This window comes from Sorex fumeus, unplaced genomic scaffold, assembly GCF_029834395.1.
Source record: "Sorex fumeus unplaced genomic scaffold, SorFum_2.1 ptg000037l, whole genome shotgun sequence".
Taxonomy (NCBI): domain Eukaryota; kingdom Metazoa; phylum Chordata; class Mammalia; order Eulipotyphla; family Soricidae; genus Sorex; species Sorex fumeus.
Window position 1 is genome coordinate 15,062,480 of NW_026606094.1, and position 26,940 is coordinate 15,089,419.

At 41.0% G+C, this 26,940-nt stretch overlaps 1 protein-coding gene across 5 annotated transcripts in view; it reads right to left on the reverse strand.

Annotated features, from left to right (window-relative positions):
• Positions 1-26,940, reverse strand: part of ST7 (suppression of tumorigenicity 7) — a 309,460-nt gene that overhangs the window by 228,463 nt on the left and 54,057 nt on the right. The window lies entirely within an intron of this gene.

A 26,940-nucleotide genomic window follows, 5' to 3' on the forward strand; every position in this document is an offset into this window, starting at 1 on the left:
AAGACAATAGCAGAGCTTATGCATACACTGATGACGTCAGGGACACTGCACAGACCCGGCTGCGCTGCTGGAGCCAGAGGCTCCGGGGGCTTCAGGAGAGCAGGCGATTCAAAGGGAATTCCTTTGTCACCAAACACACAGGACCCAGAGCCACGCATTAATCCCCCTTCCTGCCAACCTCCAGTCTGTGATTCCATGCACTCAAAACGACCCGAAAGAAATTCGGAGATTAGACTTATTTCTCATCCCGAATAGATCATGCAGATCAGGGAACCTCGGTTTCAGGCAGCCAAAGTAGAACTTTTCAAGGGAATTAAGACTATTCAGCAATGAAAGAACAACTCCCCTCCTAAAATAACTACAGAACTCATTGTTTTCCTCAAGGCTTCACCACAAGTAAGTGATAACAGGTTTATTATTGTGCGTACATGTGGACTAGATAAATGCACACACAAATGTAGCGGTACAGTAACAGAATGCACACCATGAGCACTCACATTACTACTAATGTGGCAACCACCATTCAAATCTGCAAAGCACTACACTAGAAATATTTTCATGTATATGTATTTTTCCTACCCTACTCATTTAGCTTTTTTTTCCTTTTCATCTTCTGAGAACTCCTGTTATTTTTCAGAGTAACCATCTTAAGGCTGTGCATGCATACACACACGCGCACACACACATACACACCTGTGGACACCTGCCCACGAGTTCGCATTTCTAAACAAAAATACATTCATTTCATCTTCTAATGGAAAAAAAAATACTTGAAGCTCCTGACTCATTTGACACATAAGATCCTGCATCTTTTTAATCCTAGAACTCTAGCTCTAAATGGCTAAAAGCCTTCATGTTCATTAGAATGGCTAACACGAGCAAATTTTAATATTTTTTAAATACTGAAATGCACTAGAGGAATTTGTGTGTGTATACAGGTAATGCCATAATACCACAGTTTCTAAACCGTATAAAGTAGGAAGTCAAGAGCTTGAAAATTTCTTTTGCCTAATTTTCCCCCATATTTCCATATGTTTACAAAGATAAGTTTTGTTCGTTTGGTTGGTTTCTGGTGGGTTTTTTATGGGGGGAATTGTGGGCACACAAACAATACTCAGGTCTCACTTCTAGTTCTCAGGGATCATCCCTGGTGATGCTAGGGAGACAATATGGGGTAACTGGGATAAAATTTGAGTCAGTCACATTCAACACAAGCACCCTGCCCACTGTACTGTGGCTTCAGGCAAAGATATGTTTTTGTGCAAGTTTTAAAACATTAAATTCTGAGAGACAGCGCAGTGGGGCAAGAGAAATAGTATAGAGGTTAAGTTTTTTTTTCCCTTGCATGTGACAACCCCAGTTACATCCCTGCTACTGCATATGACCCCCTGAAAACCACCAAGTGTGGCCCCAAAACAAGAGGAAAAATAATAATAAATAATAAATTAAATTATGATGAATTGTGGAAGAGATGAAGCAAACTGCCCAGGATTTTACATGGTACAACTTTGGGATAGTGTTTGTAATATTTGTATTGCATTTGAAATACATGTATTATAAAAACTACACGATAAACAAATTCTGATGAATGTGTAAAAGCAGATTACCAAAAATATGATTTAAAACTCTTACAATCGGTATTCATAAATCAATTCATCTTTCTATGGCAGTTTCCCTTTTTCAGCACATATATGCATATATGATGTATGTATATGTACGTATGTGTGCATATGTATATATACGCAAATATAAATGAACTGGTGCAGACTGTTACGAATAAGTTTTTTTTTTTGCTTTTTGGGTCACACCCAGCTATGCACAGGGGTTACTCCTGGCTCTGCACTCAGGAATTACTCCTGGTGGTGCTCAGGGGGCCATAAGGGATGTTAGGAATCGAACCCGGGTCGGCCAGGTGCAAGGCAAACACCCTACCCACTGTGCTATTGCTCCAACCCCCCTGCAAGGCTTTTTAAGAAGTCTACTTTTAAGAATTAAAAGAAGATCAGTACATGTTAACCAAAAAAATAGGAAAATAAAATCCTGGCATTCCCCTCTTCCACACCCCTACCCTGAACATGCCCCAATCAAAAAATAATCCGTGAACTATAGCTCGGGCCTCCTAATACCTGGAAAGTACATACCTGCCTCCCCAGAATACTATGACATGGTATCTCATTTGCTACAAAGCTGAGAATGACATCTCTTGACTGATGTTCAGATACCTGTAACATCTAGAGGCCTGTATCCTAAAACACTTTTTAAGTTCTATATCATGGAAGACCCAATATTTAATTAAACTGTACCCCATTTTCCCTCTCAGTCATGAAGATGAAATCAGAATGAAGGCAAGTTATAATGTGCTGTTAAGAAAAACAAATCAAAGAAAATGAATCTGCTCCCTCTAAAATCGCACCCTCTAAAAGCATCACATGATACTTCCCAAACCAAAGTAATCTCTGGGTTATCTGTTTCATTTGATTATGCTCACCTGCATGCAAACTTGTTCTTCTATTAGTGATGAGAGTTCTATTCATTTCAGAATAAGCTTAATAATGAAGGAAATGATCAATATTCAAAATAACTTAGTAATCAAAATAAATTATTGTCAACTTACATATCACATAAATGTTACTGATTGTTTTTGCTCGATTTGCTCGAGCGGGCCCAGTAACGTCTCCATTGGAGACTTTGTTGTTACTGTGTTTGGCATATCGAATACGTCATGGGGAGCTTGCCAGGCTCTGCCATGCAATGGACAAAAGGCCTGAACAGGAACTTCTACAGCATAGTAACACAGATGACTTCTACATACATGGAAAAACTATTCGACATTCCTTATCATTAGGGAACTGCACATCACAAATAGGCATGATGTCATATCAGTGAGAATGGCCCATATAACAAAGACTGGAAGTTAGTGTTGGTAGGACTCTAGTGGGAATATAGATTGTTATAGTCCCTATAAAAAATTTACAGTTTATTTTAAAAAAATAAAATTCCCGACAATCCAGCAGGGATCTGAAATACTAAATTTGGGAGGTTATTTTGTAGCCCTATACTCACTGCAACATTATGCACAAATCAAATAAGGGAATCAACCTAACTGCCTATCAACTGATGACCAGATAAACTTTTTGTATATAATCAATGAAGTACTACTCTGTTATCCAAAGGGGAAGAAATACTGTCTTACACAGGAAGGGGGGCCAGAGGAGTTGGTACAGTGGGCAGGGTGTTTGCCCTGCAAGTGCTTGGGTTTGACTTTCACATTCCATATGCCCCCAAGCACTGCCAGAATGAGTCCTGAGAGCAGAGCCAGGAGAAAGCTGTGAGCACTACTGGGTGCTCACCCAACACAAAAATAAATAAATAAAAGAAATACTGTCTTTTGAGATAAAATGGATGCAAACTGAAGTGATTATGCTAAGTGAAAGACGATGGAAGTGAAAGATGGTTTCATTCATACTTGATTTAAAGAAATAAAGTGACAAAAAAAAAAACACAACTAATTTCCAGCACAGTGAAAACTATGGTGGCTACCAAAAGGAAAGAGAAAGTGGTGCAGGCATGACTGGCGTGGTCATTTTGCTGGTGAGACAGCACTGGAGCTTGAAGGGTGTTGAGAATTATGCACAGATAAAGGTGTGATGCTAAACTCCTGAAAATTCATAATATTGTAAACCAACACCAAATCGATTAAAAAATAGTGATTTGAATTGAAGTGAAATGCCCATCTAACTGGGAAAAAAAACCACTATTGGGCTGAAGCAACAGTACAGTGAGTAGAATGTTTGTCTTGTATGCAGCCAACCCAGGTTCGATCTCCAGCACCCCATAGGATCCCCTGGGTCTACTAGGAGTGATCCCTGGACCCAGAGCCAGAAGAATGCCCTGAGCACCAACAGGAGTGGCCCAAAATTTTTTTAAAAAAAAAAAGAACAAATGAAGGAACAAACCTATAATTATCTAATTCACTCCATTACATTAACTCTGCCTAAAAGATATAGCCATATACACAAAACTACCACCAAACTGCCAGAGAAGTTTTACAGAAGCCAAAAACTCTCTAAAGACTGTCTGTACTCAGTTGTTCATACCTTTGAGTCTTCTGACCAGAGGGGAGAACTGTGAGTTAGTTATACTTTATTTTCAACCCCAAACTTCAAGTAGGAGAAACTATAACGGTATGCCTGGGAAAGTCACTTAAGTACCTATTCTACGCTAATCACAATTTTTAAACAACTTCAAATATATTCAGCAATCAAATTATGCATAATGTTTTTATAGTACAAATACAACCAGCATGATTTCTAAAATATAAACTCAAAATATTGTACGTTAAGTTATTCTATATGACTGGCAAATAGTTTAAATTGAACATTACCTGTACAGTCATCCATAATGAAGAAATAGGCAAGAAAAGCCACGGTTTTCCAAGGTGCAATTCTGCCAGACACAAAATGCAACAGTCCCCTGACACATATTACTCTGGGGAAAGCTTCTGCCACGTGACGTGAAGCTCATGCACACTTCTGCTTATCTCGACTCAAGTGGAGGCTCCTTTGCCTGTTCTTGTAGAGTCATCCTTTTAAAAAGTCTCTCAGGAAAAGCAATATTTTATTCCACTTTATTTCTGTACTATTAACTTAAAACTAGGGGTTGGAGGAAGGGAGTCAATTCTCCTCTTTAAGCATAAAGCACATAGAATAGCTCTGCCTTTTTTTTTTCTGGTGCTCATTAGTAGAAGTCCACAACCAGAAAGGAGCCACGTACAAATTTCCAGGAAGAATATCACGTGGTCATTCTGCTCATTCGTTTAAGAGCAGCCACCTATGCACACTTCTGCATACATTTGATTAAGCAATGCTAATAAAGGTCAAAATAATAATAATAATCCTTTCAAGTTTATCTAAAAACTTCAGTTCATGTGAATCTGGTGAAAGGCAGCATTTGCAAAGGCCTTATGGTCATTGCTGAAACAGACTATCTGATGTAATCCTGAATGTCACAGTGCCACATACCTTGAGCCCTCTTGGCTTCTTTGCCATGGTTTTTAATCTGGAGTATGTCCTGGCTAAAACTTTAAATGACCTTTTACAAAGGCTACTTCATATCAATATAATCCTTCACCTTGCTAAGCAACAAGAAATAATTACATCGAACCTTATCATCTCTCGTTTTCTTTTCTGAGAAAACTGGTTGGAAAATTTTCAACTGAAAGATATATTAAATACCACCCCCCCAAAAAAAAAAAACTTGCAACTACTTTGAGGAAGATAAAATATTGGTTATTTTAAAAATGGTTTGGGTGGGTAATATACTCTGTTCTGCTTTCATTTTGCTGCTTTCCTTGACATTAAGTTTGTTAAGATAATGACAGAATTGATAATACTACTTCATACTGTAATATGATTTGTAATAATCTAATATCTTAGCATTCTGGGCTAGATTTTAACAGATTGCACTAATGATTTTATTGAATACTGAGAAAGTCTCCTGGTCAATACTTCTTACCATATGGAGATCCCATTACCACCCGTCTGCTAGCAGTTCAAATACTCTAACCCCCAACAACCTCATCTGTCACAGCTGTGATGCAGTCCTATCTCACTTGGGTCTTCATTTTATCTCAGTGTACATACTGGAAAGGTTCCCAGATCCAAAAAATTTGATACATTTTTTCTTCATTATTATTAGGTGAAAACAGCTAAGACACGTCAAAAATACAAGTGTCTGGATTTCCACATGGCTTCCAAGTGTATGAAAACACCCACAGATGTGATCAGATGTCACATGAAATGACATGTCTTTCAAAATGAGTATTGTTAACATGGATTTTTTAAAAAATTTTATTAGTGAAACACCATGAGGTACAGTTATAGACTTACAGATTTTTGTGCTTGGGTTTCAATTATACAATGATCAAATACCCATCCCTCCACCAGTGCCCATTCTCCACCACCATTGATCCCAGTATCCCTCCCACTCACCCCCATCCCCCTCATCCCACCCTGCCTCTGTGGCAGGGCATTCCTTTTTGTTCTCTCTCTCCTTTTGGGTGCTGTGGCTTGCAAAAGAGGCAGTGAGTGGCAATCATGTTCGGTCTATAGTCTACTTTCAGCAGTTAGCATGGATTCTTAAAGCGTTTACTTAATCCTGAGTAGCATTAAGAGAAATTGTCCTATTTTTAATCTTTCTTTATACCTCTCCTTTCAGTCACAGATATTCTAAGAAAATGCATTTGGTGAACATAATGAAAAGTCTAACTACACAAGTATAAGGCAGTACAACAGTCAGGCTTTTGGGCCAATAAAGGCTTAAGAAGAAAGTCAGCCATTCATTAGCTGATGATCTTAGTTTTCCAATCTCTCTGAGCCTTGTTTTCTTCATAAATTAAGTGAAAAGGGGCATATATCATCAAAAGTCTAGGACATGATAATAGCTGATAGTTTAAAAAAAGCATTTAATGTGCTCTAACTCACAAACTATTTAAACTTCATAAAAAAACCTCTGAGATACTATGCCTCATTTCACAAAGGAGAAAACTGAGGCACGGACTATAAATAATTAGCTAAGACCACATCTATATACAGCAAGGTCAAGATTCACTACAAGAAGGGACTGGAGCGATAGCAGAGCGGGTAGGACGTTTGCCTTGCACATGACCGACCCAGCTTCAATTCCCAGCATCCCATATGGTCCCCTGAGCACTTCCAGGAGTAATTAAAAGATTCACTACGAGAAGCCTAGTTCAGAGTCCTTGTGCTTAATTACTACAAGATACTGCCTTTGTATAGAGAAGGTGACAAATAAATGGAAGGACAAAGCACTTCAAAAACTTAGGTTCTGGGGGAACCAGCGGGTCAGGCATTTGTCTTGCACAATGCCGATGGGAGTTAAATCCCTGACACTCCAGAAAGTCCCTCAGAGTCCACCAAGAATGACCCTTGAGCGCAGAATCAGGAGTAAGCCCTCAGCACCATGGGTGTACCCCCTCCCCCCAAAAAATCCCCAAATCTTCTGGGGCTGGGGAGATCATTTAGATGGCTGAAACGTATATGCAGAGACCCAGAGTTGGATCCCTGTTACTGCATGGTTCTATGAGCACTGGAAATAGCCCAGGGACTCCTGACCATTGCTGCGGTGGTCCCCTAAAGTTTAAAAACTAAAGAAATAAAAATATTTATTAGGCCTACTCTTTCCAATAAAGCAAATCCTGCCGTTTGCTAACTATTTCAGTTCAGAGTTTAGAAAAAGTCTCCTTTTATAGTCCATTTCAATTCCAGCACAGGAAAATTTTCATCAGAGAAGTAGAATGAAAGGGATACTTTTTAAAGTTATTGTGACAGCTCCCAGTGAAAGTTGTATAGGCCAGTTAAGCAGAAATAAGTACTCAAGTACAGAAAGCTATGACCATAAAAGGGCCTGGACTCACTTCTGCACTCCCAGCAACCACTGAGTCTGTCTGCCTCTGCTTTTCAGTTCCCTAAATGTTATAGGAGACGCTAATCTTGCTAGAGTTGGAGGGGATTTCTCTATGACTTCAAACGTCCCCCTAGAGAAGAACTTTCAGCTGAGTCTCTGATTTCCTCCCCCTCAACCCAACCAATGGGTATGCCAAAATGGACCCTGTTCCTGGCCACCATCACTTCACACTCCACCAACATGCAGTGACAAGTGAGGGAAGTCAGAGGCTCCTCTTTGATCCTGGAGTAGCCAGAGGTCACAGACCACGTCCTAACAGTAGCTGATTCACCCAGAGCCTTTGCTGTATCCCTGAATCCAGATTCCTGCTACACTCTAACCCTTCCAGGTCCAACTGATAGAAGCCTCCTTACTGAATGTTAGACCTGGGGGCCAGTCTCCACAATTCCAATCATTATGGATCTGCTCTCAGCTAAGTGACAGAAGTCCATAGGATGTCCACTGCCTCGCTGGTAATATGGGAAGACGGAATGACTTCTACACTCTGGATCAACCCAATGATTGCAGATTTTACTTTAAACCAGCTGAAAGGGGCTCTCATAACTCAAATGAACTCCCTGCAGGTAAGCACTCCTCTAGGTGATAGTCAGCTCATGCCCTCCAGCTAGGTCTGGCAGAAAAGCCTCCCTGCCAGGGGCATTTGAACAAACCCAGTGCATTGACAGTGAATGGCTGATGTTTTCAGGAGCTAACCTGCTCTGCTCCAGAAAGGGAGATTCTCCAAATACAAACACTCAGAAGATACGTAGAAATAACTGCAGGAGAGGTAAAGAGAAAGTACAGGCATCAAGATGCTTGTCTTTCACAGGCATAACCCTGGGTTAAATCCCCTCCACCACTTAAGTTCCCCTGAATACCACTAAGCACAACCAGGTGTGACCCACCTCCACCCCCACAAATAATACTAATACAGAAAGAACTGCTAAGGGCCTTGGAGGGGTTACGGGTTTCAAGTTCCAGGTTAGACATCCAGCAGCACCTATGATCCACTGAGCACAGAGCCAGGGGTAACTCTGAACACCACTGGATGTGTTCCCCAAACCCCCCCCCCAAAATTTTTTTTAAATTTTTTTGAAGAAATAAGTGCTAGAGATCCTACCTATTAAAAGGTTCACAGGCTAGGGGCTGGAGCAATAGCACAGCGGGTAGGGCATTTGCCTTGCACACGGCCGACCCGGGTTCGATTCCCAGCATCCCATATGGTCCCCCAAGCACCGCCAGGAGTAATTCCTGAGTGCATGAACCAGAAGTAACTCCTGTGCATCGCCGGGTGTGACCCAAAAAGCAAATAAATAAATAAATAAATAAAAGTTTCACAGGCTGGTGGTGTGGCAGGAATCCACAGGCGTGTGCAACGTGGGAAATGTAGGGCACTGTGGGGAGAGGGGAGGGGAGGCAGTTCATCCAGGAACCCGTGTCCAGATAGTTTACCAGTTAGCGGGCAAGGAGTGCCCTTATCTAGCATGATCCTGCTTCCTGCTTCTGTTAAATTGCTGTTGTGTGTATGTGGGGGGGGGGGGGGGGGGGGAGGCGGGGGGGGGAGAGATATGATTATTTAAGCTGCTCACCTTCCGCTCTCTATTGGATGTGAATGAGGCCTCCAAGCCGAGCCTGTGTAGACATATTTAATGAAGTGGTTTCCTCAGAAAGCACTGATGCTTGTCACTTTCTGAAATATGCAGCAACGGTCATCCATCCTCTTAGGTCAATGAGGCCTAGGTGCCAGTAGCAAAGTTTTGGAAGGAGATTCTTCTTCCCAGGAGTTGAGTAAGGAAGCCAAAAGCAGAGAAGGGGGTGGCTGAAATCTGGCCTACTCGGGGTTTGAGATCCACCTCCATCTCTCCCTGGATGGCTTTCTGATAGGGAGTTCTACCTGCTGGGTGGACCCGTTGCCCTTCACACTGCCCAGGAGAATTGTTGCCTCTTCCCTCTTCCCACTGAAACCTAAAAAACAGGTCTGCCATGATATCTAACGTCATATTGCCAAACTCTGGGATAAGTCATTTGCTGCGCATTTTAAAACCCCAGAGTTAGATTATAAATTTTAACTATTTTCTCCATAGCTCAAAATTGATAGCACAGTGGGTTGAGGCTCCTGCCTTGCATGTGGCCAACCCGGGTTCAATCCCCAGCACCTCTTATGGTCCCTAGCATCACCAAGCGAAATTCCTGAGTGCAGAGCCAGGAGTAAACCCTGAGCAAGGCCAGATGTGCCCCATCCCCTGCTGCCACCCAAAACAAGATAAAGAAAAATGGGTTTTCCCTTCCAAATCCTTTCTCACACTCCACACCGACCAGTCAAAAGTTGAAAGGCCTTAATGTTATCACTCATCCTAACTTCCTGTTCCTATTAAGTCAGAGCATGCTTTCCCTACGATGCTGTTGCTTTCCCAAGTTTCTCCCCCCCCCCCCCCCCCCCCACTCCAGCCTGCCTCTGCTTCTGCACTTCCTTTCCATATGCTGTGACATTTCACTGGCTTTGCTGACAGAGTTCAGGGCACCCTCATGGCCTATGCTGTAGAGATGACTCCCTTTGCAAAAGGATTCTCTGAAGTGGAGAAGATGCAGAGTGAGCCCAACTCCTGTCTTGAGTTCTACTTCCAAACCTTTTCAGAAAGCAAAGACAGACAAGAACCAAGCACCAACTAGGTAACAAGATAGCCCTGTGAAATAAGGAGGAATCCAACTGCTCAATTCAATACCATGACCCAGATCTATGTATTTTTCATGGTCAAAGTCGGGAATCGGCCTCAGCAAGTATAAAAACTCACTTATGACCAAAGGTATGTTGAAATCTGTTGTGACCCACTCCAATTTTTTTTCCACATCAGAGATGCACAAGAGTGAACCCACATGGTGCTGGGGGTGGGGGGTGTCTATGAGGTGCTGAGAATCGAACTGGATTGGTCACATTACAAGTACCTTACTTCCTGTGTTATCTCTCCAGTCCTGGGCGGGGAGGCATCCCTGGCAGTGTTCAGGGGCTGCAACTTGCAGTGCTTGGGGGCCCATATGCGGGTTCAGGATTACAACCAGTGCCAGGGCCACATTCACATGCTAGTCAAGTGCCTTAACCCTTGTACTACCTCTCTGGTCCCATGTTGAAATCTAATAAAAGATTCACTTTATCAAATCCCAAGAAGGGATCTTTCTAGATCAACAAGATCTTAGACATGCTTGAAGGAATACTGGCAACCCTAACAAGTCCAAAGCTTTCTGTGGCTGCAAAGATTGGATTAGTTTTTGCTTTTGCTTTTGGGGTCACACCTGGTAATGCACAGGGGTTACTCCTGGCTCTGTACTACTGGTGGTGCTCAGGGGACCATATGGGATGCTGGCAACCGAACCTGGGTTGGCCACGTGCAAGGCAAATGCCCTACCTGCTGTGCTATAGCTCCAGTCCCAAGAGTGGATTTCTTGACAAAGTGGCAGGCAGGGTTTTTGCCATGAAGAAGAGAACTGATATCATCTAACCCCAACTGAAAAGTAGGAGGAAACAGCATTTTTTTCCGTCTAGGAATTAACTTTTCTAAGACATATAGTGTATCCTTCCAACCACTGATATTTTGACACAATCAGAAGATAACTTTTGTGAAAAATAGAGACATTGGTTTAAATGTTGACAGCTAACCAATTTTTTTTTTTATTGAATCGCCATGAGATACAGTTACAAAGCTTTCATGTTTAACTTTCAGTCATACAATGATTGAAAACCCATCCCTCCAATACTGCACATTTTCCACCACTAATGTCCCCGGTATCCCCCCCCAACCCGACCCATCCTAACCTCCCCGCTGCCTCTATGGCAGACAATCCCCCTCTATCTCTCTTTCTCTACTTTTGGCATTATGGTTTACAATGCAGATACTGAGAGGCCATCACGTTGGGTCCTTTATCTACTTTCAGCACACATATCCCATCCCGAACTATCTCTCCAACCATCACTGACATAGTGATCACTTCTCTATTCCAGCTGCCTTCTCCCCCAGCTCATGAGGCAGGCTACCAACTATGGAGCAATATTCTTGGCCCTGTCTCTACTGTCCTTTAGCCATTTTTTTAAAAAAGAATATATGACAACTCATATAGATTTTTCCCACAAATAAGGATTCAAAAATAAAATATTTATTCCATTTACACATTGAAAATGGGGACTAATGAAGAAAAAGAGAAAATGTGACTATTTTTCATACATCTGAATAAAAGTTCCAGCACAAAAATCGGAATCGGAATCCCAGTTATACAAGCCAGACACAACCCTTTGCTTTGAAGCAAATCACAGACTTTCCTGTGTTGTCTGTTCACCTGGGTGGCAAAGGGAAAGACTGAAAAACAGGGAAAGGAAGTCATGAAAGCAGTTATGAACTACTGTGGGTTGTTTCAGAGACCAAAAAAAAAAGGCAGTGGAAAAATTATTCAAAAATATAGTAGAGTTGTTGATAAGCAAGGAAAGTCATAAATTTCCAAAGTACTCCAAAACATAAATCATTTTCCATATTAACAACAGAGATCAGTACTCTTTTTATAATTATACGATCAAACATAAATATCCTAGATTTTTATGAGACTGTCTGGTCTCTGTGAAAATTATTCAATTCTTCCATTCTATTTTTTTTTTGTTTTGTTTTTTCCCCCCAACTCTTCCATTCTAAAAGTAGCCATATGCAATATGTAAAGTAAACGAGCATAGTTATTACACTTTTAATACAATTTTATTTACAGACTGTGAAATTTTTAATAATTTCCATGAATCACAAAACATTCTTTTGGAATTTGATTGACCAATTACATTTTTTTCAAATAAATATACTGTGAGTTTGCAAGTCAAACAAAAAGGGGTATGTCTTCTATATACATCTCTTGCCCATAATGATTCAATAGAAATGAAAATCCCAGGCCTGGGAGAGAGCTCACAGGGCTAGTACACATGCTTTATCTACAAGAGGCCAGAGCATCTCTAAGAGACCACTGAGCACATGTAGGCCCCGAGTACTGCTGGGTATGTCCTCCAAACAAAGCAAAGCAAAAATGCCTGTGGTGGAGGATATTGATACTATGTGGATATGCACAGCGGTAGGGCGTTTGCCTTGCACGCAGCCAACATGCCGACCCAAGTTCGATTCCTCCGCCCCTCTCGGAGAGCCCAGCAAGTACTGAGAGTATCTTGCCTGCACAGCAAAGCCTGGCAAGCTACCTGTGACATATTCAATATGCCAAACACAGTAACAACAAGTCTCATGATGGAGACATTACTGGGCCCGCTCAAGCAAATCAATGAATAACGGGAGGACTGTGACCACAAAAAAATAAACTGAAAAAAAGGGACTAGACAGTAATGAATGATAGCAAACCCTTAGACCTGAATTAAAAGTCTCATATTATCAAGCAGAAGGAGAAGAATAAAGAGGTGGATTAGAAGTAACATGAGGACATTGGTGGATGGTCTTGGGCACTTTGATGGCAGAGAGTTAGGTTACGATACATCAAGGTGATAAACCTGAACAGTACTGTAAAGATGCTACCTCAGCTACAACAATAAAATAAATAAATAAATGAGGACCTGGGATGCTGGTTCAATAGCAGACCACGTGCCTTGCATGTATGAGGTCCTGGGTTCAACCTCTGCCCCTTCCATGTCACCAAATGCAACCCCCAGTGCAACATGTTTAACTCTCAGCTCCATGATGAGAATTGGAACCCCGGAAAGAAGAAAAAAGAAAAGCTATCAAACTATAAACATGAAAAATAGAAATCATTGCTTAAGAATTCCAAGTCTCCTCATTCACATTTAAGTTTAAAAAAAAAAAACAAAAAACACCTTTCCCTAAAGGATACTCAAAGTACAAAATAAAACAATAATAGCTAGCTTAGTATGGGGGGGGGGGGATGGAAATCTAGTTAAATTCACCAACAATAACTGAAAGAGAAATTTTGAGAAATAAGAAACTTACACGTCAAACCTAAAGTTAACTACTTTGGTAAGCCATTTGGCAGCAGTAACTCACTTATGAAATGAAGAAGGAGGTTTAGGCCAGGGAAGAGCACTCAAAGGCCTGGATCACTTATTTTCGTTCAATAAATACCCAGGACAAGGTCTCTGAGGTGCCAGCAGGTGTGGTTCCAATAAATAAAACAAGAAATAAGTTTATACACACGCTGACTTTAATGATTCTGGTCTTCATTATACGTTACAATTCTTTGTTACTTCAGTTTTTAAAGATGAAAAAAGGAAGAAGGTTAAAAATATTTCTGAGCTTTTATCGAGATGCTTACAATGAGCTACACTGATATTTGATCTAGCTCAGGGAGAGTTTCAGCATTTTCCACTTTTCATTATCCTTCAGATAAGAGGCAGATAACTTTCTCTCTGCTCTTTCATTTTTGGCTTTTTGAAAGAGTGTTGAAAATATTTTTTTCCTCAGACAATTGCTGCCCTCTTAGAAACAATCCACTCTGAACAGAAGATCTAAGTGATTCCAAGAGAAAAGGTAATGCAGTACTACAAGATGTTCCTCGAGATGCTTCTTCGTGCTACACATCACATCAAAGTTGCAGAGCTTACCCATAATGTAAAAATTACAAGTCTTTTCGTTAAATGTATCTTCAAAATTGCCTCAGTTTTACACAATAGTGACCACTTTGACCAACTGAGAAGTGGGGGACGTCTGGCCCTGGTGCATGATGGGATAGATACATGTACTTCTTATCAGCTGGCCACAGTCCATCTGCCTGTAATCTCGTGGAATGATGTGATATGTCATTCTACTTTTAAATTGAGTTCTTCACCTCTATGCCTTATTTTTTCCCATCCATGAGATAGCAATGCTGCGTTTGGTAGCAACAGAAATGATAAATACTGACCAGTACATAATGACTGATATCGTTGGGGAAATACACCTGCAATACAGTTGGGTCTGAGAAACAGTTCATATTGATGCACCCCAGAGGTACAGGGGACTTGGTCAATAGGGAAAGTGTTCCAACCAGACAGAGTCCCGAGACGAGCTGTGGAACAATGTACTTGTTAACGTTGACACTCCTAAAATGTTTATTCTTCACACTTGATTAAGATTGTGGATTCTATGCATATTTTTCCAGAATTAAATTTTTAATAATTTTTAAAATAATTTCGATTTTTAAACACATAAAGAACACACATTGATATCTCTAGTAGAAATTTACAAGTTGACTTTTACTTTCTAATTAACGTTGTTTTGACTCTTGCAAATGTACCAGCTTACCATGAAAAACATTCAAGAGGGAAAAGAAGAGTTTTCATTTTATACTTGAATTAAGCCTCCAAGCCTGAAAGCAGTGTGGCCAGAACAATAACAGTAAGTAAGGCACTTGCCTTGTACATGGTCAACCTGAGTTTGATCCCTGGCACCACTATGGTCCCCTGAGCACTGCCATGAATGGCCCAAAAATCAAAACAAAATAAACAAAATGAAACGCTATAAATTTAAGCAATTAAGGGTTCAGTTTGTCTCGAAATTAGGAATAAGTACTGTAGCCAGGAACTATATGCAAAAATGTCTATGTATATAAAAACTACAAACACTTTGTTTTCATTGTTAATTCCAGTGTCTGACAATGCTGTTGAATGATTAGAGTAGAAGCAACTCCTTGATTCTCAAAGAACATAAAAATGATTCAAATTAGATTATGATAGTCTCTTACGGTATTCAACTAGTGACAGCATCGCTAAAATGCAAGAACTATAACTAGGAAAAAAATGTTTATTACTGAAACTTAAAAGATGTAAGGCCCAGGGATATAGTACAGAGGGAAAAGAGCGTAGGTGCCTTCCTCGTGCCAGGAGTGATTCCTAAGCACAGCACTAGGAGTAAGCCCTGAAAACCATGGGTGTGACCCCAAAACCAAAAGTAAATTAAGGAAAGATCTGCATAAACAGCTAAGACTAAACACAGTGATTTGCTGACAAGTGAAGGCACTAGGCTGTGGTGAAGGCACCCTTGAAAGAGTAAAATGGCCATACTTAATATCATTATTCACTCAATTACTGTAGCACTGTAGCATTGTCCTCCCGTTCTTCATTGATTTGCTCAAGCAGGCACCAGTAACGTCTCCATTGTGAGACTTGTTGTTACTGTTTTGGGCATATTGATTATATCACAGGGAACTTGCCAGGCTCTGCCCTGCGGGTGGAATACTCTCGGTAACTTGCCGGGCTCTCGAAGAGGGGTGGAGGAATCGATCCCGGGTTGGCCGCGTGCAAGGCAAACACCCTACTCGCTGTGCTATCGCTCCAGTCCATTAAATTACTACCTTTGACTTTTTCACTTAAAATCTCTGAAACTTTTCCATTTATGGTCTATGTATTTGCATACGTTTAACAAACACCATGTGCAAGCTGACTTAATGTGTGGGATGCCTAATTGAAGATCAGAGAGTTGGGGTGAGGAGACAGTGGTCAAAGGGACTAAGTTAGATAGAGCCCAGCACCACATGCTCCCCCCCACCAGCGCTGAAAGTTGCATTGCTACCCTCCTCCCTGTCTCCCCCCAGCACAGCCAGGCGACCCTGGCATCACAGGGAGCACTGTATTGCCAAAAGTGTATCCCCAGGACCTCTGAGTACTACTTAAGAAGCTCCCAAAAATTAAATGCACTAAAAATAATAAATAAAAAATAATAGCAAATACTTGTCCTTTACTGTGTCATTCTTTATATTATACTTTATCTTTTTTATACAATTCAGATTCTTCCCCCCTCCCCCCCAAACACTATTTTTTCTTTTAGCAGAAATATGCCCTACATATTTTTCCTGAACATAATTTATTTTTAAATTGATATCTGGGAGTTCAGCATACCGTGTCTTAAAACAGAGTTCCACGTTAGTCACTGTTTCCACAGTCCATCAGCACTTGGGCAGGAAGTGAGATATGTGAAAAAGGAACTGAATCTCATGTCCTTTAACATATCATAAAAATCTGATCCACACAATAAAACGTGAGAATTGGAAATGTTCTCAAATGAATGACAGCAGCTTATGTAAAAACAGAAAAGAAAACACAGACCATATGTTTGTCTCATATTGTCACAGGAGATAACTAAAGATGAAGTGGTTGATACGAGGGCTAGACTCAGAATCCAAAGCTTTTAATTTTTTCTGCTCTGTACAATGTTAGAACAGTATTGGCTTTTATTATATTTTATATATATTATATTATACTATGTAAAAATATGTAGTATATTATTAGTTACATAATATGAATTACTAACATAGAAAACATGTCCTCAATGTAAATCATTAGTAAATGATAGTCAAATAAAACAGGGGAAATTTTTTGCCTCCTCCAGATGGAACCCCGGTGACCATGAGCCTCTACAAGCATAGCTCAAGTATGCGGGAACCAAGACTTGGACTTTTCCTCCAAACTGCCGGGACTGCACCGACTCCCAGGTAACCTCTGATTCCATTAGTCATGCCCACAACCCGCTCCCCAGCGCCGTCTTTACAGCACACAGCCGCAGAGAAGAAAGGCCGCTGGGCAGCTCCACAGCTCCCGAAGAACGCACCAGATCCCGAAAAGAGCCGAGATCACTGGGAAGTCCCAGATGGGGTAGGTGCGGCATCCCGCTTCCTCCAGATGGAACCCCAGTGACCATGAGCCTCTACAAGCATAGCTTGAGTATGCGGGAACCAGGACTTTTACTCCAAACCGCGCAGCCACTTACGCGGCTGCGCGACATCTCCCTATATGCAAGGTAATCAATGGAAAGTAAATCATCCAACATTTCTCCCTGAAAACCAGGCTTAACTCTTATACAGGCCACAACACCCAATGGGAGAGAGAGAACAAAAGGGAATGCCCTGCCACAGAGGCAGGGTGGGATGGGGGGGGGGAGGAATACTGGGATCCAAGGTGGTGGGAAATGGTCACTGGTGGAGGGATGGGTATTCAAAATTAATTAATTAATTTTAAAAAAGAAAGAAAAAGAATGGGAAATTTTTAAGTTATCAGCATCACAACATATTAACAAATTCTACTTCAGTGAAACAAGATTCAGAGACCTATGTATTAGTATTTCACTGAAAATTTTATAAAAAGTCTAAGAATATACATGTGTTTCTTTAAAAACAAAATCCTGAGCTTTGATGATATAAGAGCGCATAAAATAGGACCACAGGATAATACAAAGGTTAGAGCTTGCCTAGCATGTGGCTGCAGTTGTTGCAACCCTGGCTTAGTCTAGGGAACACTATAGGCTCATTCCCCAGCCCAGCATTGCAGGCGAGCTCCCTGAGCACAGAGTCAGGTGAAGACCCTGAGCACAGCTATGTGTAGCCCCAAAATAATGAAATGAAACAGAGGCCAATGAACTTCTAGGCATTCTACAGTAGCAACACACTATTGTAGTCATTTTCAAAAATATGAAGCAATCAAATGACAAAACATTATTTCCCACACGCCATCTAAAATACTAATTCTACTCAAATCAAGCATTTTATATAAATACGAATTAAATGTTCACAGAATATTCTTTTCCCCAACGTAACTGCAAAAGGTCAGCCCTTTTCATTATTTACTATAACATCCTTTTTTAAAATTAGGTGTTATTTTAAGCCATATTAAAGCCCCCATCTCAATACATTTTAAGAGAAGAACAGTAACTTACGACATGATAAGTAACTCAAACTTAACTTATAGACTATAAAACCAATGAACCAGAAGGGCGAGGAGGATGGTGTTGAGTTAACACAGTAAAAAAGGATCAACTGTAGAGTGAAAGACAGAATTGACCTTTTAATGGTAACTTGAATACAATATGCAAAATAAGTTGTACATTTGGATGTTGTACATCTAAACAGAACAATGTGATTTCCATTGAAAACTGATGGAAAAGTACAGGAGATTCATCAATTGTCTGGAGCACACACCTGGCATGCAGAAGGCCCAAGCTCAACCCTCAGCATTGCACAGTCCCCTCAGTATCAACCCTGAGGCATTTCTGGGAAACCCAAAATTTATTTTAATTACTTTTTAAAATAAATTGTTGAAGTTCTTCTTTTTTTTTTTTTAAGACATCTATTTAGTTTCTTTTTGGACCACACCTGGTGGTGCTCAATAGTTACTCCTGGATCTGCACTCAAGGATCACTCCTGGCAGGCTGAGGCAACCATATAGGATGCTGGGAATTGAACCTGGGTCAGTCTGCCTTATCTGCCTTACCTATTGTGCTATATCTCTGGCTCCCTATTTAATTATTTTAAAAACAGAAATTCTAAGGCGCATACAAAAAGCCATCAATAAGCAAATGATGGCTAATAGATATTCCCTCATACCTAACATTAAAAATAAGTTTACAAAATGTTAAACATGAAACAATTGTGAAAAAGAAAAATAATTTTATGTCTAGTCTATAACCAAGATTATGTTAAGATAGTTATCAACCAGGGGCTGGAGCAATAGTGCAGAGGCGAGGGCATTTGCCTTACACACCGTCGACCTGGGTTTGATTCCCGGCATCCCATATGGTCCCCTGAGCACCACCAGGAGTAATTCCTGAGTGCAAAAGCCAGAATAACCCCTGTGCATTGCTGGGTGTGACCCAAAAAGCAAAAAAAAAAAAAAAAACCAAACAAACAAGATATTCATCAACCAGACTGAATGACTATTCAGAAATAGTGGTCTTAAAATGAATCGATTATTTAAGTCCCTTGGAGAAAAAAATCAATAACAGTTTCTGCTTTTTCCTCCCTGAGCACAAAAACAAGATCTCAGCTCCACAAGTCCCTTAGATCTCCTTAAGATGTATTGATAAGATATGACTGAAAAGGAGAACTCTCAAAGTTAAAGTCATTGCCTGTACACTAAAGAATTCTTTCTTGGTGGTTCGTTCTGGCATTAGGGTGCTAATGTATGTTATGAATTGACAAAAAATATCTTACTGTAGATTTTATTTATCCTAGGACTGCCTGCTTTCCAGTTTCAAGGAAATAAAACATCTTCACAGGAAAAGAAAAATAAAAACATTTACAGAGTACTTTAGTATGAGTTTAGAGACGCTAAAATGCTATGACTGAATCTGTCACACATTAAATTTTTACAATAATTTTTATCATTTCTGCCATAAAACTATGATGGACTTTACAATAAAAAGGCATACAAAACGTATTTGAGAACTCAAAGTCATTAAAAATTTGTCTTTCACCAGAGTTAGAAAAAATTCTATTGACTGCTCATTTCTGCTCAACACACCCAATACATTTCTAAATTAAGATAATGAGGTCTCCAGAGACCATGCACAACATAACGAAATGAGAAAATGTTGAGCCAAATGGATCAAAAAAAAAAAAGCAAGGTCAAAGATCCCTTGTACTATTTCTCAAAACCTCTGATTATCATTGTCCAGGAAATCATTTTCTAGACATTGGATTTAATTGCCATATTTCCCAAGCCAATAATTTCTCATCCCCATCAAGTTATTCTGTCAAAATTATATTACTCATCAATTCAACCTTCATCTATGAATACAAAGAAATTTTTATAAAATAAAAAAACAAATACAATTTCTACTAGGAAAAGTCTTTTGGGGGCTAGAGAGATAGCACAATGGTCTAATTGCATGCATTGCATGCAGAAAGTCGAGTTTCCATCCTTGGTATCACATAATCAGCAAGTGAGATCTCTAAAGAAAGTGTAGTCACCTATAAAGACATGAATGTGCATGAATGAAGCCAGCAGCAATTATGACCCCAAAGATAACCTCTTCAAAATGCCTTCCTACAAAGAGATGACTGGTTAAAGAAACTTTGGTACATCTACATAATGGAGTACTATGTAGCTGTTAGAAAAGATGAAGTCATGAAATTTACATACAAGTGGTACTACATGGAAAGTATCATGCTAACCGAAATGAGTCAGAAAGAGAGGGAAAAATATACAAAGATTGAATTCATCTGGGGAACATAAAGTAACAAAATAGGAGACTAACACCCAAGAATAGCTGAGATAAGTACCAGGAGGTTTACTCCATGGCTTGGAGGCCAGTCACACATGCTAGGGGAAAAGGCAGCTCAGATAGAGAAGGGAGCACCAAATAAAGGGTGTTGGGAGGATCCTCCCAGGATGGGAGATGCATGCTGAAAGTAGACTATAGATAGAACATGATTACCACTCAATGGCTCTTTTGCAAACCACAGCACACAAAAGGAGAGAGAGAACAAAAGGGAATGCCCTGCCACAGAGGTGGGGTGGGATGGGGGGATGGGAGGGTGGGAGGGTTTCTGGGATCACTGGTGGTGGAGAATGGGCACTGGTGGAGGGATGGGTACTTGATCATTGTATAACTGAAACCCAAGCACAAAAATTTATAAGTCTACAACTGTAACTCATGGTGTTTCACTAATAAAAATTTTTTTAAAAATGCCTTCCTACAGAACACTTCTTTTCAAAACCCACCCCCATGCAGTACCAATCCACCACATAAAAACAAAAAGTGTACATCATTATTAAAAAATAAACTAACTCACCAAATACAATGATACTGTGAAAAAAAGATAGAATGTGAAAAGTTACTGATTTTCACAATTTTTTATTCAGTGCTTCACAATGAGAAAATTCAGCCTGTAACACAGTGATATGCACACTACTCACGCAGACTTTAGTGAGCTGGCAGAGGTGCTACATCCTTGATCAATTTAAAATACATTACTATAAAAAGATATACTTTCAACTGGATGTAAGGAAAAAATCTTGAAACATAACCAAATATTATACAAAAACCAAACTGTAATAGGAACTTGAAATTCCCCAATTAAAAAAAAAAAAAACCTGATACTCTTACATGATCTTCAGCTAAAGTATGTTGATAAAATATGATGCAGTTTCAGGCTTCCATATATTTTTTAAATATTTTTGGTTTTAGGGGGTATGGTGCCGCCAGCAGATCAATCTGTACCTGTGAGACGAGTGCATCAGCAGCCTCATGGTGTGTTCAGACTTCCAGATACCCCAAAATTGCTGCTGTGCCTTTGGCAAGACCCCAAAAATTTGGGGCAAAGTTTACCAAGAAACGAAATGGCCAAAAGTTAGGTATGTGGGAGACACACCCACAAACCACCTCAGGCTCAGCTATATAATTAATTAGAGGCATGGCCTCTCTGGTTCCTGATCGAACTGCTTAACAGCCATGATGCCAGAGACTCAGAAACAAATCTCGAAAACCAGTGGCTTTTGGTGGAAATGCGTCCGGTTCCTGCAGTAAGTTACCGGCGCTAGACCACCCAAGGTGTGAATAGGTTTTGTGCCTTAGCCTGTTCCCCCTGGCGGACCAGTAACCACCATCCTCGAGAGGCCACAGGTTTTGGACAGTGAGGTTTTGGCCGTCAGTGACACATGGGGCCTCACGGGATGGGAGTGGAACCGGCTCTTTCCTCCCCATCCCAACGAGATCCCAAGTCGCCACCCGCGAATGGCCTCTCTGGCTCCTGATCAAGCTACTTAATGTCCATGATCCCAGAGACTCAGAAACAAATCTCAAAACCCAGTGGCTTTTGGCAGAAATGCGTCCAAACCACCGAGTAGGTTACTGTTGCCAGGCCACCCCAGGGGAAAAGGGTGCTGTCCCTCCGCCTGCTTAACCTAGGCAGCTCAGTTGCTGCCATCTTCCAGAGGCCACTGGACAGTCAGGGTTGGGCCCGCAGTGACAAAGACACAGGGCCTCATGGGATGGGGGTGGAGCCGGTCCTTTCCTCCCCACCCCAACGAGACCCTGAGTTGCCGCCAAAGAATGGCCTCTCTGGCTCCTGATCAAGCCACTTCATGGCCATGATTCCAGAGACTCAGAAACAAATTTCAAAACCCAAAGGTTTTTGGCAGAAATGCATCCAGTCCCTGCAGTAGGTTACTGTCACTGGGCCACCCCAGGTGGGAATAGGTTTCATGCCTTGGCCTGTTCCCCCTGGCGGACCAGTAGCCGCCATCCTCCAGAGGCCACTGGACAGTCAGGTTTTGGTCCTCAGTGACGAGACATACAGGGCCTCATGGGATGCAGGTGGAGCCGGCCCTTTCCTCCCTGCCCCAAAGAGACCCTGAGGTGCCGCCCACAAACGGCCTCTCTGGCTCCTGATCAAGCTGCTTAACGGTCATGATCCAAGAGACTCAGGAACAAATCTCGGAACCCAGCAGGTTTTGGAAAGAAATGCTTCCAGATTTAATTGTTAAAATTTTGGAATTTCAAAATTGCAGCAACTACTGCAGCCACGTGACATCATATGTTATTCATAACCAGCAATAGAAAACAAATTGTCTACTGTTGTCTTTGTGGCAGATCTGAGTGTTAGGGTAAAAATTCCAAATAATAATGGTGGGTCTGGTGTCAAAATATTGTATGTAATCAAAGTAGAGAGAGAGAAATTTGGAAATCATCTGTCCCACAGGTAGGGGGAGGGTGTGGGATGGGGTTACACAGAGGTTTGGGGGGGTGGAGAATGGGCACTGGTGAAGGTACAGGTGTTTCATTGTATGAAACATAAACCTGAAAGACTTAAACCTGAAAGCTTTGTAACTGCTCTCACAGTGATTCAATAAATAAAAATATAAAAAATGGAAAAAAAATAAGGTGGAGTTCATGCACAATTCAATCAGCCTAATCAGTGACTGAATAAATAGCAGTACTCCTACATAAAAAAATATTTTTGGTTTTAAGCAGTAATAATTAAAACAGCATGGTACTGGAACAAAGGCAGAGCTGCAGACCAGTGGAACAGGGTTGAATACACTGACATCTCCCCTCAATCATATGATCATCTAATCTTTGATAAAGGTGCAAGAAATGTGAAGTGGAGTAAGGAAAGCCTCTTTAACAAACTGTGCCGGCAAAACTAGATGGCTACATGCAAAAAAATGGGCTCAGAACTCTGCCTAACACCATGTACAAAAGTAAAATCAAAATGGATTAAAGACCTCAACATCAGACCGGAAACCATAAGGTACATTGAAGACAAAGTTGGCAAAACCCTCCATGACATTGAAGCTAATGGTATCTTCAAAGATGTCACGCCACTGGCCGAGCAAGTGAAAACAGAGATAGATAAATGGAACTATCTTAAACTAAGAAGCTTCTTCACCTCAAAAGAAACAGTGACCAAAATACAAAGACAGTCTACAGAATGGGAAAGGATATTCGCCGAATACACATCTGATAAGGGGTTGATATCAAGGATAAATACATCTGACAAGGGGTTGATATCAAGGATATATAAAGTACTGGTTGAACTCCACAAGAAGAAAACATCCAACCCCATCAAAAAATGGGGCAATAAAATGACAGAAACTTTCTCAAAGAAGAAATCCGAATGGCAAAAAAGTACATGAGAAAATACTCTACATCATTAATTATCAGGGAGATGCAGGTCAAAACCGCAATGAGATACCATCTCATACCTCAGAGACTGGCCCACATCCAAAAGAACAAAAGCAACAGATGCTGGCGCGGATGTGGTGAGAAAGGGACACTCCTGCACTGTGGTGGGAATGCTGACTAGTTCAGCCCTTTTGGAAAACAGTATGGACGATTCTCAAAAAATTAGAAATTGAGCTCCCATTTGACCCAGCAATATCACTCCTGGGAATATATCCCAGAGAGGCAAAAATGTATAGTCGAAGTGACATCTGCACTTGTTTGTTCATTGCAGCACTCTTTACAATAGCCAGAAACTGGAAGAAACCTGAATGCCCAAGAACAGATGACTGGTTAAAGAAACTTTGGTACATATACACAATGGAGTACTATGTAGCTGTTAGAAAAGATGAAGTCATGAAATTTATATACAAGTGGTACAATGTTGAAAGTATCATGCTAACCGAAATGAGTCAGAAAGAGAGGGATAGACATAAAAAGATAGCATTCATCTGGGGGGCATAAAGTAACAAAATAGGAGATTAATACCCAAGAATAGCCAAGATCAGTATCAGGAGGATTACCCCATGGCTTAGAGGCCAGCCGGGCATTCTAGGGGAAAGGGCAGCTCAGATAGAGAAGGGACCACCAAATAAAGGGTGCTTGGAGGATCCTCCCAGGATGGGAGATGCATGTTGAAAGTAGACTATGGACCGAACATGATTGCCACTCAATGCCTCTTTTGCAGACCACAACACCCAAAAGGAGAGAGAGAACAAAAGGGAATGCCCTGCCACAGAGGTTGGGTGGGATGGGGAGATGGGGGTGGGAGGGATACTGGGGTCCATGGTGATGAAAAATGGGCACTGGTGGAGGGATGGGTATTTGATCATTGTATAATCGAAACCCAAGCACAAAAATTTGTAAGTCTACAACTGTACCTCATGGTGTTTCACAATCACGGTCACAGTCCTCCCGTTGTTCATCGATTTGCTTGAGGGGGCCCAGTAACGTCTCCATCATGAGACTTGTTGTTGCTGTGTTTGGAATATTGAATACATCACAGGTAGCTTGCCAGGCTCTGCCTTGCGGGCGAGATACTCTCGGTAGCTTGCCAGGCTCTCCGAGAGGGGCGGAGGAATCGAACTCGGGTCGGCCATGTTGGCCGCTTGTAAGACAAACGCCCTACCACTGTGCTATCGCTCCAGCCCATAGTGTTTCACTAATAAAAATATTTTTAAAAAATTTAAAAAAATATTTTTGGTTTTAGGCAATAAAAAAAATTCTATTATTATAGCTTGCTAGAACAAGGCTCTATGGTTCAATGTTCATTACTGTGGCATTCATGAAAAAAATAAGGAAAATTGTTTTCTTTATATATACTCCTTATATTGATACTTTTGCAATCTTCTGTTAATTCCTCACATTTACAATAGAACAAAAACAAATGTTAACACTCGGGTGTTCAGAGATGGGCTGATCACATGGCTTACAAGTAGGAGGTCTGGGTCCATCTCTGGAACCAAATGGTTCCCCAAGAACTACTTGGAAGAACTCAGCACAGAGCTAGCTATAGCCCCCAAACACTGCTAGGTCTGACACAAAAACAAAACAGTTGAGTTAATATGACATACTTTCTCCCTAACTTAGTCTAAGAACAATGCTGAAGATTTACAGACTTAATCTACGCAGACTGCTTCTGAAAGCATCATCGGCTGATACCTACAATTATATCATCTTTACTTCCAGTGCTTTCTGTGCTGTAACTTTGGCAGACAGAACACCCCTTTTGCCAGTTCATCTGCTAACTGAAAGTTTCCTTTCCAACAAAATAAGACACCTGAGCTCCAGGAACCATAAGAGAAAAACAGCAAAAAAATTCATTCAACTACATTTAGCATTGGGAGCTTTCAGTTCTACTGTTGTCCAGAAACAAGGTGGCCTTTAACATTGGAAATACATTCTATGGGACTGCACTCATTTGTGGAATATAAGACAACATAACATTAGGCTGCCACCTAAGGATAGTAGATACACGGGACAGGAAGACTGCTACATAGCTGGAAGCCTGCCTCATGAGCAAAGGGGAGAAGGCTGGAATAGAGAAGGGATCACTAAGAAAATGATGACTTGAGGAACTGGTCGGGATGGGAAATGTGTGCTGAAAGTAGATAAAAGACCAAACATGAAAACCTCTCAGTGTCTGTATTGCAAACTATAATACCCTAAAGTAGAGAGAGAGTATGGTGACTATTGTCTGTCATGGAGGCAGGAAGAGGGTGGGAAATGAGGGATATTGGTGGTAGGAATGTGCACTGGTGGAGGGATCGGTGTTTGATTATTGTGTGATTGTAACCCAAACATGAAAGCTTGTAACTATCTCATGGTGATTCAATAAAATTAGAAAGAAGGAAGGAAGGAAAGAACAAAGGAAGGAAGGAAGGGAGGGAGGGAGGGAGGGAGGGAGGGAGAGAGAGAGAAGAAAGAAAGAAAGAAAGAAAGAAAGAAAGAAAGAAAGAAAGAAAGAAAGAAAGAAAGAAAGAAAGACAGTCTATGAATAAACACATGCTACAAACCATTTGACTCATTTGTCTTTAAGGTGGAAAGAAACTTAAACCTAGTGAAGGTTCAGCTGAGGATGAGTGAAACTGCCTCCCTGCTTTCTCCATTTATTTGCAGAGCAGGTTTTCACTCATCCAGGGATTTCTATGCACAATGGATAAGGTGCAAATTCCACTGCTTCTGCTCTTAGCAAATGTCAAACTCCTTCTTCCCTTTCCAACATCAGCATTCAAAAATCCTACTAAGTAGTTGGTACTGAATCCCAGCTTCACAACTCACAAGCTACAAGAAAAGGGGGGGGAGGGAAAGCCAGAAATTTTAGAAAATATTTTCCAGAAACCTGAATTTTTAAAAAGAGATTGAGGGGCTGGAGCGATAGCACAGCGGGTAGGGCTTTTGCCTTGCACGCAGCCAACATGGCTGACCCAGGTTCGATTCCCAGCATCCCATGTGGTCCCCTGAGCACCGCCAGGAGTAATTCCTGAGTGCAAAGCCAGGAGTAACTCCTGTGCATTGCCGGGTG